Below are 21,789 nucleotides of genomic sequence, written 5' to 3'. Positions count from 1 at the left end.
TCCAGGAGAACTTTGCGGATCCATCTGAAAAACCGCGGCCGAGATCTCATCTTCATCAGGAACACGAATAAGCATGATATAATGCTGATCAGAGACCATACCCTCAATAACCGCTTCAACCGCCGTAATATCCGTTATAGTGTGGCTGCTTGCAGTAAACAACGAGGAAAAAAAATCCACGATATGATCCCCAATAGCCGTCTAATCATAGCTCATAGCACCATTAATATCCATATGAGAGACAATATGTGGTTTCTGACGATAGCTCAACATAGCATGACAAAACTTAGAATTCCTGTCGCCATCTTTAAGCCAAGAAACACGGCTTTTTTGTTGTAAGAGTGAGCTTTGCCGCGAAAGAGCAATGTTGATCTTAGCTTGAGCCTCAACTTCTTTGTCAAAAAGCTCCTCAGTATAACCTTCCATAGCAATCTGGTCTTGAATATCCAAAAGCTCTTGTTGGGTGTTCATAATGCAAGAGTCGACATTTCCAAAGGTATTCCGATTCCACAAACGAAGAATCTGCCGGAGACGTTTAAGTTTATACATCACTTTATAAATCGGACATTGGATATTCGTATCCATCTGCCAGGATCCCTCAACCGTAGAAAGAAAATTCGGATGCAGCGTCCACATCGTTAAAAACTTAAAAAACCGATGTCGAGGGGGAGTGTCCACCATGCAGTGTAAGACCAACGGGGAATGATCAGAAGTAATACGTGGTAAAGCTTGAACATAAACCGAACTCCAGAGAGCGGCGAAAGAATCAGCATAAATAGCTCTGTCCAACCGCGACTCCACATGAGTAGGCATAAATCTGCGTCCGGACCACGTGTAATGCAGCCCAACAGTAGGCGCCTCAATGAAACCCGTGGCGTCGATGAAATCACAGAAATCTGCGCAAGCCGTCATGTTAGGCATGCAGTCGCTACTTCTTTCATGTGCGCCTTTAACAGCATTGAAGTCTCCAATAAAGACCACATTATCATCAATATGATTAAGAAGGTCCAGCCAAAGTTGCCGTCTGTCAACATGATTATTAGCACCCTGCACCACCGCAACTTTAAAATTTCGAGTCGACCAACTACAATTCATGATAACCACCTGCTCCGAGGAGAAAATCACATCATAAGTCACCGAAGGATGAGAGAAAATCCAGATATTCGAGCTCATATTATCTCTGGAGTTTTGGATGAAGGATTATTAGCCCCAACGAGATCGTTTCTTGGATATCTTAATTTGCCATACAACGATTAATCCTAACATGCTCCTATGAATTTAAGTGCTGCACGTTGGAGTTAGAATTACTTACTTGTAAACTGTATGCAAAGGCTGTCGATGGCTGAATTGAACGACTCCAACTCTGACCTTCTGAACTGTATCCCGCTCAGCTTTCACCGTTGGATGGACAATGAGCTATGAAAGTGCCAAGAGAGAATTCAGCCCTTCACGCCTAACGTCGTTCCACTCTGCTCTCAAACCCTAATTTTCATGTGTGTCTTTCCTGAGAGCAGACATCTGTATTTAAATAAATAAATCACTGCTGTGGGGCGCCAGTTTTTCTTGTGCTGGGCGAAATTTCTCCTTCTAGAGCAAGGAGACTTTGGGCCAATCCAGGGACCAGATACAAGGAATAAAGATGGGCCTCAAATAAATTAATTCTCCATGGTCAGCCCAGACCGTAATTAATTTATAAATATTACTAGTTCATTCCACTAGAGAACTAATATGTACTTACCCCTTTATTGCCGGTGATGAGTCGGGGCTTGTATTTAGACTTATTAAATCTCCGTATTTAAACTATCCGACATCCATTAATTAATTATAGCTCTGACAGCTTAAATTAATTAATCTCTTTTTAATCCTTAAGCAGTACCACTCAAACCTTATTATTGCGCTTGAACTTAATCAACCTGCAGGGTTTAACGCAATAAACTTTATTGAGCTTCTTAAGGGGATGTCATTATCCTATACCGGATACGGGTACTAATACAGATAACCAAATATCATGTATTGACCGCTATCACCCAAGATACAGAGTACTCAAGTTACTATATAACTCTCACCCATAGTAAGTCAAAGTGATATACGAATCAACATATATATTTGAAATCTTATTAGTATTAAGATTCCATTAAGTCACCGAGATCTTTGATTCTTCACTTAAGTCAGACAGAAGAATACATCTCACTGTGGTCCTATCAATACGTTATGACGTACCAGTATAGACAAGTAGTCAAGACAAACTAGTTCCATCTATACCGCAGCCTAAACCAATGACTCGTCCTAAAGTCATCTCGGCTGTGATCATTTTATATATCTTAAGGTTATTCCAATTATATGGTCTTCTGTGATCTACAACACACCATATAATCTACTTATAAGAGATAAGGAACATACATATGCAATCATGAACACAATCAGATAGGAGATTAAATAGTGAACACAAGAATCATTGTATACGAGCATAAAACGTTCTTGCTTTCAGTATACAAATCCAACATTGGAAACAAGGGACCAGATTCAGGGAACGCCAAAACTTAGAGTACGTCTTCTTGAAGGCCGACTTCGGCTCAATAATACCAAAAATAACAGGAGAGAAGGAGCGACAATGCTCCATTAAAACTCGTTTGGTTTCGTCCGTAAGGCCACGGACGTTCCACACGAGAACGTTCATTAGAACTTAATGAAAAGACATGGGCGGGTTTTCACCCGCTTCCACTTCTGCCGCCCAGCTTTTCGCTGCAATATTATCAAGGGCTCGCGGTACCCTCAGAAGAGATGACAAAATCTCTAGGCCTGTCTCCCGCTTCCCAAACTTTATAAAGCTTATTCTTAATGTAATCTTCCGAGACTTGATTAGGGACAACTTAGGTGTCAGTGGTCTTGCAAAGCCGAGTCTTAATACTGTCTTCCCCACGTAAAATCTGCTTTTTTGCCACTTGTTCTTTAGAAGGTCTGCCATGCTTTTTTGCTTCTATGTTTTTGACCTGCGAAATTTCCGCAACTCTCTACGCCTTAATAGCTGCCTCCATGAAAATTTCCTTCTTTTCCCTGTTGTAATCAGACTTTTCCTTGCTTGAATCTAAAGCCTGGTCACCCATTTTGTTGTCGGTGATCCTATCCTGAGCTACCACCTTATCCGTTTCAAGATCTCTCTGAATTAACCTCCCATTATCACCCGGTTCTACCAACACCTGCTCCTTCTCTATCTCATCTCGGAGAATACTCACTTGCCCCTCAACACCATTAAGCTGTCCGCCAATGGATCCTAAGATCAGATTTACACGATCCTCAGAGACCTTCCTCGTCACAATATCAAGAAGGTCTGGTCCATAGATAGGAGCCTCCTCAATCAAACAATCTCCCTCCGAATCGGACTCCACATTCCCCTCATCCAGCATCTGAAACGCATTCTGAGTTTTTAGCGGAGACTCTCTCCTGTTTATAGCCCATTCCTCTGTGTTCTTGTCCTCTACATTTGCAAGTTGTTGTTTTGGCTTCCAGTTATTATGTCTATTCACCGTGATGAATCCCTCATTCTCTTTTCCTGCCCCGTTCTCATGTTTCTCACTGTTCTCCCTCGTATCTTCTGGTTTACTCTCAGCCCTTTTTTTAACTTTATTACATTTATCAAGCGAATGCCCAGCGAGCTTGCACTTTGAACAAAAAGCAGGTAGATGTTCAAAGTCAAATTCCACATAGAAGGAACACTCTTCACTGTCAATAAGAAGAACCTCCGATAAATTAGCAGCAAGGTCAACTTCAATCAATATGCAAGCATAGTGCCCAACTTCTCCGAGAGCAGTCACGCTATCAACTTTAATCGGAGTGCCAAGAGCTCTTCCAATTCCAGTGCTGATATCCAGAGTCCAGTACTCTAATGGGAGATAATAAATCCTGGTCCAAACTTGGCAAAGCGAAGAAACTTCCTTGTACGGATTGAAGTTTCTAACCCATTCCCGAAGCCTCATCGTGCCAGCAAGAAGATCCCAAACAGGTCTGCTTTTAACCCTCGCTTTATCTTCCTCACATGAGAACGCTATCGTATAAAAACTTTTCCCTATGGGAATGAGTTTCCACTCCTTTTCAACCTCCCATAAAGCTTGCAATTTCTTTTTTATCTCAAAGAAGGGCTTAGGCTTTTCACCCTTACGCAGGAAGAGTCTGCCAATCAAAGCATATTGGAATTGATTCACCTTCGTCTGCAGGAGATCCCGCGAAATCGTAAGAGCGACTTCATCGCCCTTCTCAACTGGCTGCAAGGAAGTGAAACGATGAACAAGCACATCTGGTTTCTTTTCAAATTGTTTCGGCTTCATCAAAGTCGGGAACGATTTCTTAGGGCTTGAAGATTGTGCATAGCCATCAACATGAACCACACTCGAAGCCTGCCCCGTCGTTTCTTTAGGGTTTAAAGAAACCCTAGTCTCAGTAACGGCAGTTTTAAAACCCTCCGTAGTAGAATCCATTGAACCTTTCTCAAAATTGTTGGAAACCTTTGGCAGATGAAGTCCCGACTTGTCCGAGACCACAAACTGGGCAGAATCCAGCGCCGGCGGGCTGTGCATGGCGGCGGCAAAGACAAACTAGGTTAAAACCTCCTCTCTAGACATTGCTCTCCCTGCTCTTTCTTAATTTTTCATTTAATATTGAATTTAATTAAAGTTTATATGAAAAATATAAATATATTAAATCTGATTATGTTAAATATTAGGGGGTTGTAACCCTGAACGTAAAAAACAACTTAGTCATTTATTTCTCTAATCACTGTTAGGTAATCACCACATCAATAATTAAAACTAACTAATCCCACTATATTATTATTATTATTATTATTATTATTATTATTATATAAAAAGAGAGGAAGAGAGTAGTGATTATTATCCAAAACATAATTTAGTGAAAATGGGAAAAATGTGTTTCATCCACAAAATGAGAAAAAAAAAATAGGAAGAACAACAATTAATAACATTAATTGTAGTTTTTGTTTTTGTTGTTAGTTAACATTCTCGGTAGATTTTATGAAATAGATAATGTGTTTTTATCAAAAATGTGTTTTATCCACAATATGAGAAAAAAATAAAAAAATAAAAGAGGAAGAACAACAATTAATAACTTCAAATTGAGGGCACTTTTTTTGTTAGTTAACATTCTCGGTAGTTTTAAATAGATCATGCAGTTTTTTTCAATTCCAAAATTACCCTTCTAATTGAAATTGTTGACATTTACTTTGCTTTTTATATATACTAGTGTATCTCCCGCGCTATGCGCGGCGATTGTGATCTTAGACTTGTATAAATTGTTCATATATTTTATATTTTCTTCGTCCATAAAAAATAGTCTTAGAAAGAGATGATACAAATTTTAATAAAAATGATTAGTGTATTGTGAATAAATAAAGGAGCACACTTAAAAAATAGTGTAAATAATGATAATTAATTATACTGTAAGTGAAGAAAAAGATCCATCAAATCCATCATTTGATGCAAACTTTCCAAAACTATAATGAGACTAATTTTTGTGGACGTCCTTAAATGACAAAAATAGACTGTTTTTGTGGACGTAAAGAGTAATTATTAGTATACCCTAAAAAAATTAATTTTAATATCAAATTTATTATTTGCAAATTGATTTAATATTTTAATATAATCAATATAATTTATGCAAAAATATAACATTTGATTAAAACTAAGGTGTGGATTTTATATGGGAAAAAGCAGCATGCGAAACCCTAACCCTAAATCTCCCGCAATTCTTTTCTTCTTCTTCTGATCGTCCGTCCGATGGCTGCCGCCGGAAGTCTGCTGTCATCTGGTGGCGGACTTAACCTTCCGCCAGTTTCTTCGAATTTCTCCTTGCCCGCGCAGTCTTCAAAACTTGGGCATGAAGGCAATAAAACTCCCACGACTGCTACGTCTTCAGGTACGGTTGTGGTGCCTGCGCCGGTCCTTTCTGCTGCTGCTACTGGGGCAACACCTGATTCTGTGACTCTTCTTGGAGGGAGGGAGACTACGCTCCTTGATCGCGATCCGTCGCGTGGGAATTCTACTATTGGTTTGGCCGGAGAAGATAATGCTCGATCTTATGCAGACATGGCGACCAACCGAGCACCTAGACGACCCGACCTTCCGGCTCATCGGTTCCAAGCCTTACGACCCACAAAGGAGGGTCACTCGTTTTATTTTAAACCTCCTAAGGAGTTGCTTCTTAAGGAACGGGCTGATTTTGCTAACGCCCTTACTGAACGTCTCCTTCTCAAACAATGTGAGAAGCCTAGGCCTGCGTTGGCGGTCAAGAATGAATTGCAGCGTATTTGGAGTATTGTTGCACCTTGGAAATTGATTCCGATTGGCAAAGGGTATTACACTATGGTCTTCTCTTCAGCTGAAGACAAAGCTCGAGCTAAACAGAAACTCATCTGGGAAGTTTTTGGAGGTCTGCTTCGTCTGAGGGAATGGAGCAAAAATTTTGATCCTTTTAAGGAACATTCATCGCTAGCTAATGTGTGGGTCAGGATTCATTATCTCCCGATTGAATATTGGCATGCGGAAATTCTGACTGTCATTGCAAGATTTGTGGGGCATCCGCTTAAAATTGATGGGGCAACCGCGCAAAGGGATTTTGGGCAATATGCACGGTTATTGGTGGAACTAGATATGTCAAAAACCCTTCCCACTGCGCTTCTCATTGACGGGGGGAAGTTTCTTTTCATGTTGAATTCTCATAAGAATACTTACCTTTATATTGTTCCAGGTGCAATCAAACAGGGCACGCTCCGGAAAAATGTCGCAAGGGCAAGCAGAGGGAGGAAATTTTGGCAGATAAGAATACGCAGCCTGTTACTACCAAGGCATGGCAGCCTGTTACAGGAACTGAGCAGGTGGAAGAGGATAGGGGTCAGATTCAAATGAGCAAGGTTGACGCTCACAGAGTGACTGAGCAGGTGGAAGAGGATAGGGGTCTGTTGGGAAACTTGTGGAATATCCTAACCCTTGTTTTGATGATACCAAAATTCATAGGACTTAAATGTAATAGACTAGAATCGTTTTGAACTCAAGTGTTAGAGTTCGTTTCTAGTATAGTTGCGGTGTCGAAGACTGAAGACTGAAGAATGAAGACTGAAGACTGAAGACTGGAGTTACCAACTGAAGTATCAGTTGAAGAATCAGTTGAAGACTGATTATTTAATGCGCGCCATAGACTGATACTAAAGTCAAGTATCAGTTGAACATTCCTCCTAGGACTGATCTTCCAATGTTCAGAGGAAGCCACGTACGCTTAAGTACAGCCGCATTAAATGCAGAGATATCTCAATATCTTATCTCTGCAGAGGTCATTCCTATCTGGTGGCTACTTTTCAGAGATGTCACATCTCCTGTCCTTCAAAGAGAGTCGTTTCCACACAGACAAGGAACCTCGAAGATTGAAGCCTCAGCCCAAATTCGAATTGCTCTCCAACGGAAGAAATCTTGAAGACGATTTACGCCAACGGATCTATTCAAGAGTTCTCCTACAAATAGCGCTCGAGGATCACTTCAATCTTCACCGATTCAACGACATAAGCTGAAGCTCTGCCGAAATAGCTACTCAGCCTAAAGCTTAACCGCTCAAAGCTTGAATCGAAGAAGAGAATTACAAAGCCAAAATCAGTCACTGCTGATTACATACATTCTCTTAGACCATAGGCATATATTCTGTGTACCCAGAAGCCAAAGGTCAAACTTGCTTCAAAGAACTTGTTCTTTGTAAGTATAGTTGGCACTCGTTTAAACCTCTCCCCCATAAGAGTGTTTGAGTGACTCGGAGATTCAGGAAGGTACTCTGAACTCTGAAAGGGAAGTCTGAGCACGAGGTGTGCTTAGCAGGGAAACCCTACGCGAGTTGTATAGGTGCTGAAATCCTATACGAGGTGTATAGGTGGGGAAACCCTACGCGAGGTGTGTAGGTGCTGAAGAGAGTTTATCTTCAGTTTACGGTTTGCAATGCACCAGGCAAGCACTTGCGGAGTGGATTGTTGGTCTGATCAACCAGCCGTGGATGTAGGAAAGAGTTTTTCCGAACCACGTAAAAGTCTCTGTGTTATTTACAGCTTTCAGTTTTACATTCTTAACTGTGCTATTTCAATTGATATAACTGAACACTAACTAACAGCTAGAGAAACCCTAATCCAACTATCTGCTCCACCGAGGCTATTCGAAACTAAGTTTAATTTCCGCTGCGTATGATATCAATCTGACTCACTATCCTCTGATAGTAAGGAAGAGAGATATCATCTTTATCTTTACAAACACGACTGAAGCCCTTACGTGGATCAGTTAAGTTCTAGTGACTTAACTGATAACTCTTTACTGAAGAGCTTTCAGTATCAGTCGTCAACCCTGTTGGTCAAAACTAATTTCGGTTAAACAGGTGTCTGGTTTGCATGAAAAGTTTCTTTTCTATCTCTGACTGAGATCCCTCTGATTGAGGTTGGTAGATAGATTAAAAATAGCCTATAGGTGTATTTCCCCCCCCCATACACCTATTCGAGACCCCCCGGACCTAACAATTGGTATCAGAGCGGGTTGTTCGCAAGAACTATCTGTCTCTGACTAGTTCCTACTTGAACTAGATCCTCTTGGGGGTGACGTTGTTTTTGATCAAAAATTTCTTCTCGAGTTTACTCTTGTATCTGCTTGGTTGTGTCTTTTTCCTGTTTCCTGTGTGCTTCTCCTGCTTTCTCTAACCATGTACAGGAACAAAAAGGATTCCTCCAGCGATTATGTTCATACATATTTTCGAGGAATCAGCGGATTTGAGTTAGGATCATTGGACTCCGATGAAGAAGAAAGATTCATCTTTCCAGAAGAGAACATTAGTCCAACTCACTCACAACCAGAAGATTCAAGCAGATATGATCAAATGCGACTAGAGTATCAACACCTAAGATCGAGATTTGAAGATCTCCTTAGGGAGCACAGACAGATCCTCAAAGAGATTGATCGTGTGCAAGATACTCGAAGGATCGTGAGGCTCCACTTCGTTTCAGATGAAGACGAAGCAAACAAAAGAGATGTACAGGAGCACAGACTGATCAACAGACTGAAACTTCTTCAGTCTCGAAAACAAGAACTTCTTCAACGTCTCAAGGAAACAGAGACAGAATTCAAAGCGACGTCAGAAGTTTTTGAAAGAGTGATTCGTGAGGAATCACTACTGCACAGAAGAAAGATGGAATGAGAAAGAAGCATGCAACAACAGCCAACGGACTCAAAATCCAAGGAGAATCAATCATAAAACTCAGGGGGAACTTACAATTCAATCACTGACAAAACTTGTGTAAATCACTGTGTATGCCTCCCTCAACTTTTCATTTGTATATATGACTCTTCTCTTTAATACTCTTGGCTGTATTGTGCTTAAATTTGACTTGTCTAAATGCCTTTCTCCTCATTGTTTTGTTTTGTTGACACGTGCACATTTGAGTTAAGAACGGCTGTCACACGATCACATGAACCCGCCCTTTTTACTAACAAGCGGAGTGATCCACGTGGCACGATTCCATTTGCACGGATTTCAAACGTTTATTGAAACCGCCTCTTGCACGTCCTCTCACACCTTCTTCAAAAATGTTTCATCTTCAACCAAAGATTTACTCAATCTCAGAGAAATCTTTGTGTACAAAATTTTTGAGCGTGCCTTTTTGTGCAAGACTAACAGCAAGAATCCAAAGTTCCTTCTCTGTGAGAATCTATCTTCAAGACTTTTGCAGAAAACCTCTCAGAAAATTCATATGGGAAAATCAGCATCACAACAAGTTGTGTGTTACGAATCTGTAGCAACACTGGAATCACTCCAACAGTTTGCTGATTTCAAAAAGATCGATGAGATCTTAGGACGACATGGATGGATGAAGTTCGTCCAATGCTCACCAAGTTTCCTTCTCGACAAACCGATCATCCAAGAGTTCTACGACAACATCAAGACCGATGAATCGACTAGTGAACTCATAACAGAGATTTCTGTGTTTACAAGTGAAGATTTCTCAGAATCAACCAAGATGTCCATCAACATATCTGAAGCAGTAAGAGATATGTTCAATCTCCCAACTGATGGACCAGCCCCATTCTTCAACGACGAAGAAGCCACTGAGCACATGAGGGAAGCACTGACAAGCAATGCACCTGCCGATCGCGTCATCACAAATGTGCTGAGCATTTCAAGAATTCATACTCATCTCAGACCCATTGCGAAGATGATCAAGAGATGCTGGTTTGGCACTCTTGGATCCCATGGTCACCTTTCAAGACCACATAAACTTGTGTTGATCGCCCTGATGCAGAAAGGCCCATTCAACTGGGAAAAGGCCTACATTCAGATCCTCGCTGAAGAAAAGAAAGAGTCTCACTCCACCAGACATCTGCGTCAAGGAACAAGAGTCTCAGCACTCATCCTCCATAGTGCTAAGGGGACTACTTGCTTCTGGAATAACACTACTCAAGTGTCTTCCACCATCAATCTGTTTGAAAAACAGAAAAGTTCACTCAAAGGAAATTTCAGCATCTCGACTGAAATTCCTTTCCTTTCTTCCGAGCCACGATACAAGACTCGAAGATCAACCAAAAGAAAGTTCGAAAGCGTGTCATCTCCAGTCAAGATCTCATTGGACACCCCTTAGAAATCCCACAATGAGAAACATGAAGAAGATGCTCCAAAATCTTCTGAAAAAGTTCCAATGCCGAGCACAGAAACTCCTCAACAACAGACTCCATCTGTCACTCCAGCAAATGAAGAAAAACAACCGTCAGAGGAGACTCGAGCAACCTTTGACAGAAAAACAGAATCTGAAGAATTTCCTCTCAGAGGTTTCTTCCATTACTGTCTTGAAGGGTTCAACAAGAAGGCAAAGTTTGATGAAGTCTCTAACGACAATGCTGCATCCTCATCCTCAATCTTTGTCAATCAAAAAGCCCTTCTCAAAAGCTTCGTGACACAACTGTCCGAACACTGTGTCACAACCCTTTTTCCCACAGTTTTAGCCTCCCTGAATCCAGAAGAGTTTCATGCACTCGTCAGCTATTTCTTCTACATCTTCATCAAAACCCTACCCAAATCACAATACAAAGAGATTGATGAAGTCCTCACTGATGGTGAGATAGAAGCTTTGGAGAACAACATCCTTGATAAGTTCAGAGTCACAAATGTTTGGGATGGCATCCACGACTGGGCACCCAACTTCAGACTGTACCTAACTTCCAGAGGTCTTCTCAAAGAAGACAATGATGAGAACCTTGAAGTCCATCATAAAATTCCTCCTCATCAGTCGGCTTCAGCCAAAGCAACAGAAGAAGAGAAGCAAGCTGAAGAACAAGAGCCTACTGAAACTACCACTGATGAAAGAGTCCAGATGCTGGAAGAAAGGATGCTCATTCAAGAAGAAGTTTCATATGAGCTAAGAGTCAAGATCGCGATTCTGGAATCAACTGTCACTCATCTTCAACAACAACTGGACATCCAGGACAAAGTCAGCAATGTCCCCACGTCTGATGACAAGGACACACGAGAAAAGGACAGGAAAGGAAAAGGGAAGCTGACTGAAGAACCAAAAGGAAGTCCTCCAAGGAAGCCAAGCAAACAACTCCGCATTAACTAAGGACTAAGAAAGAACAAGGAATGTCATCTAAACAGAAACTCATTATTTTGTATATGATCTTAGTTTGTCTTAGCTAGCCCTTCCTTGTTGTGATCTTCTGCATTCTTGGTTCATATTGATTTGTATTTTGTTCATAAAGAATCATGCTTATCCAGTTTTTGTTCTTTGCCAATTTTACACTCGATGAATATAGGTTATCTTATTTAGGGGGAACACTGTTTAAGCTTTTTCAGTACTTGACTGTTTGTCCTTACTATTTGTTGGGAACTTGTTCGTATCATTTACTTGGACTAAATGAAAATGGGGTCTAGGTGTGATTTTGGTTAACTGGTGAAATTGCGCTCTTCTTTAGTCTTTCAATTTCCAAAATCTCCTTTTATGCATATCTTTTCAAATCATTGCAGGCACTATTCGCCGCCTATTTACGGCAAGTGATTATGACAAATATTCTATATCAGTGCATATCTCTTTTTTTCTAGGCATTTTATTGTCAGACAATTACTACGGACGTCAAAATTTATTATAATTGATTTAGCGCGCTTATTTCAAACCGCGCCCACGTCTTTTCGATTACCCTAGGAAACTGTTCATCTCCCACGATCACACTTTCTCCATTACTACTGCTATTCCACCTTCTCCATCACTTTTGCTCTTTCTCTCTAACTTTCTAAATCCACAGCAATCTACTGTGAGATCGCTTTCTGCAAAATTTCTCTTCACAGATATTCTATTCAAGATGGCCAATACTAACATGAAGAAGACTGACAACGAGAAATGAAGAAAGAAGTCAGATATGAACAGTCAGTGCATGAGGAATCATTTGAAAAGAAGCCGGAATTTACGAAGGTCTCTGAAATACTTTGCCAGAATGGTTGGAAGAAGTTTGTCACAAGTGAACCAAATTACTTACTCGATGAAGCTGTCAGAGAATTCTACAAAAATCTCAAATTCATCAAGTCCGGAGTACTAATCTCAAAGGTCAGCATCATCGATGGAGCAAAATGCTTTGAAGAGACTCTCAACGTCTCTGAAATTGTCAGGGAATTGTTCAATCTCCCAAACAACGGTCTTCTACTCTCTTCACTGACTGATGATGAAGCAAATGAAACCCTCAAGACTGCACTGAAGGATAAATCTGAATCAACAAAGAGTCAGATCACTCTATCTCATCTTCATCAAGAATTTGCCACGTTGGGCAAAATTATCCAGAAGTGCTGGATAGGTGCTACAGGAACTCCAGACAAAGCCTCGCAACCGCAGAAGAATGTCATGGCTGCTCTTATGAAGAAGGAGTGCTTCAACTGGGAAGAAGCTTACCTGAAGCTTCTTTACAATGAAGCCCACAACACACGACCGACAACGATGGTCCGACAGGGGAACAGGGTATCCCAGATCATCATCGAGGGGACAAAGACGCACAAGTATGTGCAATGGCCTAAGATGATCAAATTCACAGACAGCCTACGTCTCTTCAAAATTGCCAGAAGAGATACCAAACCTTCCTCGAAGGCAAAGGTAATCGACATCTCTTCTCCTCCATCATCTGATTCTGAAGCCCCTGATTCACCTCATTCAAATCCTTGCACAAATGTGCCACGACGTGTTCGTACAATCCTCCCAAAGAAACCATTTATACCAACTGAGATGCCTTGGAAATACTCTCCAAGATCAAAAGGCAAAGCAGTTATGGAAACTACACCAGAACCAGCCTCCACCTTCATCTTCGAAGGTACTCAAGAAGCTGTGGAACTTCAATCTGAAGTTCAACAAATTGCCACCAATCGCCTACAACGCATAATTGGTGATGTTGATACGTCTCTAGAAGTCTACCGGGATCTTCATAGACTTCTCACGTTTACTCTTCTGAAGACAGCGCCATGTCCAAAAATAAAAAGTCTCTACTGCCCTGAAGCTGAAGACTCATTTGAGATGGAAGAGGCTACTCTTATCAGTCTCTTTCAAATTGAACATGTTTGGGACGTAATTCATGACTTTGACAGTTTTGCCATGAATTACTTGAACTCGTCCAAACAATTCAGACTCCTTCTGCCACCAAACGACGATGCCGGGACATCAAAGGTGTTGGATGAGCCTCTCGTCATAGAGGAAGTAATTGCAGCTCACAACTCTCCTATTAATGAAAATTCACAACCGGAGGAAGCTGCTGTTGATTCTGCCTTTAATGATCAACCAATGACTGACTCAATTAGTCAACCGGAGCTACCATCCACTCATTCGACATTGACTGCTAAAACGGACCTGACGAGCATCACTGCAGTTGATGTTCCTTCTCCAGTAGAAGAGGAGAAATCAGCAGACAATGCTGATCCAGGAAGAATTGACGATATCTTGAAGTCTCCGCCGACCTCATCAACACCCTTAAACGCTGATGAGGCAATTCCACCTGAAGGTCAAAACGTCAGTCAAGAACAAGAGATTCCGCAATCTATTGAAGAAAGAACAGATTGCCCTGACGCATCCAATCAAGCTGAGGCCTCCACATCCAAGACTGATGAAGAGCGTCAGCAAGAGCAGAACTTTCCTGACGAATCAGATATTCCAATAGAACACGTCGAGCTTCCTCGCCCAGAAGGACCTGTTCTATTTGATTCAGATGAAGAAACTGATGTGCGCCTTACCCTCTGGAAACAAAATCGGCTACGCTGACATCTATTAAGGATCGCTGATGATGAAGAAAGACCAATGGATGTACTGCTGAACTAGCTTGCTGATCAACGGCTTGAAATCGACTCGCTTAAGCACGAGCTCGAACGACAGCAAATCTATGGTGAAAAGTTTGTGAAAAAGCTCAAAGAAGTCGGAGAACAGGCAACCGCTGACATGATCCATCATGCCGGGTTAATCAATGAGATCCAGCTGAAGATAAAGGCACAGAAAGATTCTCTGTTCAATTACAAGCTTGAAATGATTGATACAAAGATTGGCTTCCCCAAAGTTCAGAAGGGGCACGAGGAACTCTACACTCTCTTTCTCGAAGCAGAGATTGAAAGGAAAACACACTATATTCGTCTAACTACACAGCTCGAGAAAATGGAACTTGAGTTCCTCAAGACGTTCATGCCAAGAACCGAGGTCCAGGAACTCGTTGCAACGACGGTACAGCCTATAATGGAACGACTTGCAAAGGTGGAAAGGGAACTCCAACAAACCAAAGAATCTCCTGACACCGCTCTGATTCAGAAAATGCTCACTGATCTTCAAGAACTACAGAGCCGACTTCCTCCAACTGATGCCAAAAAGGGGGAAGAGGATATATTGAGGCGTATGCAAAAAGAAGCGGACATGCTCCCCGCTGTTTTCAACAGGGTGGAAAACAGGGCCGAGGAAATCACGGCAAGAGTCGCCCCCATTTTCGCCTCAGTTGAAGCTAGCGGAAAGAGAGGCAGAGAAAGCTCTTCAAGTGAATCAGAACTGAAGAAGAAGAAAACTGTCGAATTCATCTCTACTCTAAAGGAAAGGCAAAAGCTTGAGCATTATCTCAAGAGTGGACTGATTGTATCTCATCTGGAAAAGTTTGAGCGACCAGATAAATGGATACCATCAAAGCTGAATGACTGGTGGGAACAACTCAAGGAACGCTACACCAAATGGATGGTGTTTGCGAATATTCAAGGCGAAAAGGAGCGCAGGAATGAAGCCTGGAAGTACTTCCTGATGCATTTACAAGAACAAGAACCTGTTCATCAAATGTTGGAATATCCTAACCCTTGTTTTGATGATACCAAAATTCATAGGACTTAAATGTCATAGACTAGAATCGTTTTGAACTCAAGTGTTAGAGTTCGTTTCTAGTATAGTTGCGGTGTCGAAGACTGAAGACTGAAGAATGAAGACTGAAGACTGAAGACTGGAGTTACCAACTGAAGTATCAGTTGAAGACTGATTATTTAATGCGCACCATAGACTGATACTAAAGTCAAGTATCAGTTGAACATTCCTCCTAGGACTGATCTTCCAATGTTCAGAGGAAGCCACGTACGCTCAAGTACAGCCGCATTAAATGCAGAGATATCTCAATATCTTATCTCTGCAGAGGTCATTCCTATCTGGTGGCTACTTTTCAGAGATGTCACATCTCCTGTCCTTCAAAGAGAGCCGTTTCCACACAGACAAGGAACCTCGAAGATTGAAGCCTCAGCCCAAATTCGAATTGCTCTCCAACGGAAGAAATCTTGAAGACGATTTACACCAACGGATCTATTCAAGAGTTCTCCTACAAATAGCGCTCGAGGATCACTTCAATCTTCACCGATTCAACGACATAAGCTGAAGCTCTGCCGAAATAGCTACTCAGCCTAAAGCTTAACCGCTCAAAGCTTGAATCGAAGAAGAGAATTACAAAGCCAAAATCAGTCACTGCTGATTACATACATTCTCTTAGACCCTAGGCATATATTCTGTGTACCCAGAAGCCAAAGGTCAAACTTGCTTCAAAGAACTTGTTCTTTGTAAGTATAGTTCGCACTCGTTTAAACCTCTCCCCCATAAGAGTGTTTGAGTGACTCGGAGATTCAGGAAGGTACTCTGAACTCTGAAAGGGAAGTCTGAGCACGAGGTGTGCTTAGCAGGGAAACCCTACGCGAGTTGTGTAGGTGCTGAAATCCTATACGAGGTGTGTAGGTGGGGAAACCCTACGCGAGGTGTGTAGGTACTGAAGAGAGTTTATCTTCAGTTTACGGTTTGCAGTACACCAGGCAAGCACTTGCGGAGTGTATTATTGGTCTGATCAACCAGCCGTGGATGTAGGAAAGAGTTTTTCCGAACCACGTAAAAGTCTCTGTGTTATTTACAGCTTTCAGTTTTACATTCTTAACTGTGCTATTTCAATTGATATAACTGAACACTGACTAACAGCTAGAGAAACCCTAATCCAACTATCTGCTCCACCGAGGCTATTCGAAACTAAGTTTAATTTCCGCTGCGTATGATATCAATCTGACTCACTATCCTCTGATAGTAAGGAAGAGAGATATCATCTTTATCTTTGCAAACACGACTGAAGCCCTTACGTGGATCAGTTAAGTTCTAGTGACTTAACTGATAACTCTTTACTGAAGAGCTTTCAGTATCAGTCGTCAACCCTGTTGGTCAAAACTAATTTCGGTTAAACAGGTGTCTGGTTTGCATGAAAAGTTTCTTTTCTATCTCTGACTGAGATCCCTCTGATTGAGGTTGGTAGATAGATTAAAAATAGCCTATAGGTGTATTCCCCCCCCCCCATACACCTATTCGAGACCCCCCGGACCTAACAATTGGTATCAGAGCGGGTTGTTCGCAAGAACTATCTGTCTCTGACTAGTTCTTACTTGAACTAGATCCTCTTGGGGGTGACGTTATTTTTGATCAAAAATTTCTTCTCGAGTTTACTCTTGTATCTGCTTGGTTGTGTCTTTTTCCTATTTCCTGTGTGCTTCTCCTACTTTCTCTAACCATGTACAGGAACAAAAAGGATTCCTCCAGCGATTATGTTCATATATATTTTCGAGGAATCAACGGATTTGAGTTAGGATCATTGGACTCCGATGAAGAAGAAAGATTCATCTTTCCATAAGAGAACATTAGTCCAACTCACTCACGACCAGAAGATTCAAGCAGATATGATCAAATGCGACTAGAGTATCAACACCTAAGATCGAGATTTGAAGATCTCCTTAGGGAGCACAGACAGATCCTCAAAGAGATTGATCGTGTTCAAGATGCTCGAAGGATCGTGAGGCTCCACTTCGTTTCAGATGAAGACGAAGCAAACAAAAGAGATGTACAGGAGCACAGACTGATCAACAGACTGAAACTTCTTCAGTCTCAGAAACAAGAACTTCTTCACCGTCTCAAGGAAACAGAGACAGAATTCAAAGCGACGTCAGAAGTTTTTGAAAGAGTGATTCGTGAGGAATCACTACTGCACAGAAGAAAGATGGAATGAGAAAGAAGCATGCAACAACAGCCAACGGACTCAAAATCCAAGGAGAATCAATCATAAAACTCAGGGGGAACTTACACTTCAATCACTGACAAAACTTGTGTAAATCACTGTGTAAGCCTCCCTCAACTTTTCATTTGTATATATGACTCTTCTCTTTAATACTCTTGGCTGTATTGTGCTTAAATTTGACTTGTCTAAATGCCTTTCTCCTCATTTTTTTGTTTTGTTGACACGTGCACATTTGCGTTAAGAACGGCTGTCACACGATCACACGAACCCGCCCTTTTTACTAACAAGCGGAGTGATCCACGTGGCACGATTCCATTTGCACGGATTTCAAACGTTTATTGAAACCGCCTCTTGCACGTCCTCTCACACCTTCTTCAAACCGATGCGGAACGTGAGGCGCATAAAAGGTGGCACAAGTCTAATAATATGGCCAAGTGCTATATTATGATGACTATGTCATAAATTTGCAACTCCAGCATCAGGTTATGGTTGATGCGGCTGGCATCATGCTGAACCTCTCTGAGGTTTATGGGGAGTCCGAGAGATCTGCTCGCTTTAACATGATGAGAGAAATCTTAGCATGTAAGATGAGCGAGGGCAGTTCTGTGCACGAGCATGTCATGAACATGATAAATCTGTTTGACAGGCTAGACTTGCTCGGAGGAGGTATCGAAGGCGAAGCCAAGATCGATATCATCCTGAACACTCTCCCCAAATCCTTTGAGAACTTCCGTCTCAATGTCGTTATGAGCAAGGTCAACTATACTCTTAATGAGTTGTTGAATGCTCTAGTTACGGCAGAGGGAGTCTTGGGCAATAGGAAAGAAGTGCTTGTCGCTACCAAGGAACCTGCTTCTTCGTCGAAAGATGGAAAAAAGAAGCGCAAAGGTCCAAAGGGCAAAGGTGGCAAGAAAGCTAGTGGGAGTGGTAAGGCAGTTGGCCCTACTGGCGGTGTAAAGAAGCCAAGTGGAAAGGGAATGTGCTTCAAGTGCGGCAAAACTGGGCACTGGAAGAAAGATTGTCCGGTGCTCAAGGCAAAGGGACAAGGTACGTCACAAGTTCTAGTAACTGAAACATGTTTATCTTCGTTTTCTACTCATTCATGGGTAGTGGATACGGGGGCAACTGACCATGTTTGTTACACCTTGCAGGGCTTCAAGCCAACAAGGAGTCTGGAAAGTGACGAGATCACCATCTCCATGGGCAATGCGTCGAAGGTCGCAGCTGTTGCTATTGGAGATTTATCTTTATGTTTTGGTGATGACATTTTAGTTTTGAGAGATATTTTATATGTGCCGGATTTTCGGCGGAACATAATTTCTGTTTCAAAGTTGTTTTTGGATGGATATTCTGTTACTTTTGATAGAGGTGTCTCTATCATGAAAAATAACATGACTATTTGTTCTGGAATTTTGAATAACATGTCCAATTAAGAATTCTGTCCATGTTGCATCTACATCACAAATCTGTCCTAATCCGAATAAGAGGAAATATTATTCTCATGAACAATATACACATGCGTGGCACCTAAGGTTAGGCCACATCAATCTAAATAGGATCCAAAGGCTCGTGTCAAATGGAATCTTAAAAGACTTTCAAGTTGTTCCATTTAGAACCTGTGAATCCTGTATAGAAGGAAAGATGACGGCAAAGGCCAAGGGGAATAGGGCCTCACATGTGTTAGAATTGATTCACTCTGACTTGTGTGGACCGATGTCCACAAAAGCTCGTGGAGGGTATGAGTATTTTGTCACTTTCATTGACGATTACTAAAGATTTGGGTATATTTACCTACTTCAACGCAAGTCTGAATGCTTTGAGAAATTCAAAGAATTCAAGGCAGAAGTGGAGAAGAGAACGGGTAAATCTATCAAGTCATTGCGGTCTTATCGCGGTGGCGAATACCTCAGAAACGAATTTTTGCAATACTTGTCAGATTTTGGGATTACATCCCAATTGACTGCACCGGGTACACCCCAACAGAACAGTGTAGCAGAGAGAAGAAACAAAACTCTTTTGGAAATGGTACGATCAATGATGAGTTATGCATCATTGCCTATTTCGTTCTGGGGATATGCCTTGGAAACATCGGTTTACTTGCTAAATCTAGTACCTTCCAAATCGGTTCCTAAAACTCCTATCGAGTTATGGTCAGGCGCCAGCCCAGCTTAAGCCATATAAAGATATGGGGTTGTCCTGTTGGATTTGTATACTGAAAGCAAGAACTTTATGCTTGTATACAATGATTCCTGTTATTCACTATTCTTATCTCCTATCTGATTGTGTTCATGATTGCATATGTATGTTCTTTATCTCTGTATAAGTAGATTATATGGTGTGTTGTAGATCACAGAAGACCATATAATTGGAATAACCTTAAGAGATATAATATGATCACAGCCGAATAACTCTAGGACAAGTTATTGGTTTAGGCTGCAGTATAGATGGAAGTAGTTTGTCTTGGCTACTTGTCTATACTGGTACGTCATTACGTATTGATAGGACCACAGTTTGAGATGTATTCTTCTATCTGACTTAAGTGAAGAATCAAGATCTCGGTGACTCATAAATCTTAATACTAATAAGTATTCAGATATATATGTTAACTCGTATATCACTTTGACTTACTATGGGTGAAAGTTATATACTAACTCGAGTACTCTGTATCTTGGGTGATAGCGGTTAATATATGATATTTGATTATCTGTATTAGTACCCGTATCCGGTATAGGATAATGACATCCCCTTAAGGAGCTCAATAAGGTTTATTGCGCTAAACCCTGCAGGTTGATTAAGTTCAGGCGTAATAATAAAGATTGAGTGGTACTGCTTAAGGAATTATTAAGAGATTAATTAATTTAAGCTGTCAGAGCTCTAATTAATTAATGGATGTCGGATATTTTAAATACGGAGATTTAATAAGTCTAAATACAAGCCCCGACTCATCACCGGCAATAAAGGGGTAAGTCAGTATCGGTTCTCTAGTGGAATGAACTGATATTTATAAATTAATTATGGTCTGGGCTGACCATAGATAAATTAATTTATTTGAGGCCCATCTTTATTCCTTGTATCTGGTCCCTGGGCTGGCCCAATGTCTCCTAGCCCAAGTAGGGCAGAAGTCGCCTATCACAAAGATTGCAGCGCCCCATACGTATTTAATTATCTATTAAATACAGCTGTCAGCTCTCAGGAAAATACACTGATCAAAATTAGGGTTTTGAGAGCAGAGAGGGGGCGCAGAAAAACGTGATTGGCTTTTCTGTCTTGGGAGTTCTCATAGCTCGTTGTCCATCCAACGTTGGGAATTGAGCGGGATACAGTCGAGAAGATCAGAGCTGGAGTCTGAATCATTCGACGCGATCATCAACCATCTGTGCATCCGATTCTCAAGTAAGTTTTCCTAACACCTGTGTGCAGCTGTTAAATTCATAGGAGCATGTTAGGAATTAATCGTTGTATGATGAATTAATAATAATCCAAGAAACGATCATCGGGCAATCGAGTATTAATTCAATTTAATATTCCTTCAATTGGTATCAGAGCCCAGGATTAATTTCTTGGCTCTATTATTAATTTGTGTACGATTAATAATGTGCGTTGTTTTTATCTGCTGTTGTTCTTCGTGGCTTGTTGATTCGTGGGATACGTCGGTTTGACGTTGTAATCGTTTTTCATCACGAGAAAATCCGTGGGTAGATTAGGATTTCAAATTCTTTTTGTTTTTCCGTTGTAATCTGTAAAAATTGAAAATCGAGACGAAGACGACGACGAATCAACATCGAAGAACGGGAACGAATCGCTGTATTCAGACTTTCCGGGCTCCCGCTGGTCGCCCGGCACCGGCAACCGGCGGGCGCCGCCGCGACTTCGGCGGGCTCTGCTGCACCTGGGACGTACAGAGGTACAGCCGCGTCTGGTGAGCACAGTCGACCGCTGCAACACCACATATCAGCGTCGAGGGCGGCGGTCGCTCCGGCGACTACCGTCTGCTCAACGTCTGTGCGACGTATGGAGGTTGTTGGCGGATCTGGTCAGACAGCGAGATGGACGCCAGCCTGCGCTCGATGGCGTCGAGGGCTGGAGTTGCTCCGGCAACCTCTGCCTGCTCGACTGCCGTGTCTAGCGCAGCGGGGCTCTGGCGGCGTTTCACGGCCGGAAATCGCAAGCGGATGAAGTCGAGGCTGGCGGCTGAGAGCTG

Source organism: Salvia miltiorrhiza, chromosome 8, assembly GCF_028751815.1.
Source record: "Salvia miltiorrhiza cultivar Shanhuang (shh) chromosome 8, IMPLAD_Smil_shh, whole genome shotgun sequence".
Classification (NCBI taxonomy): domain Eukaryota; kingdom Viridiplantae; phylum Streptophyta; class Magnoliopsida; order Lamiales; family Lamiaceae; genus Salvia; species Salvia miltiorrhiza.
The sequence above is the reverse complement of the archived record's forward strand: the minus strand, read 5'-3'. Positions refer to the sequence as shown.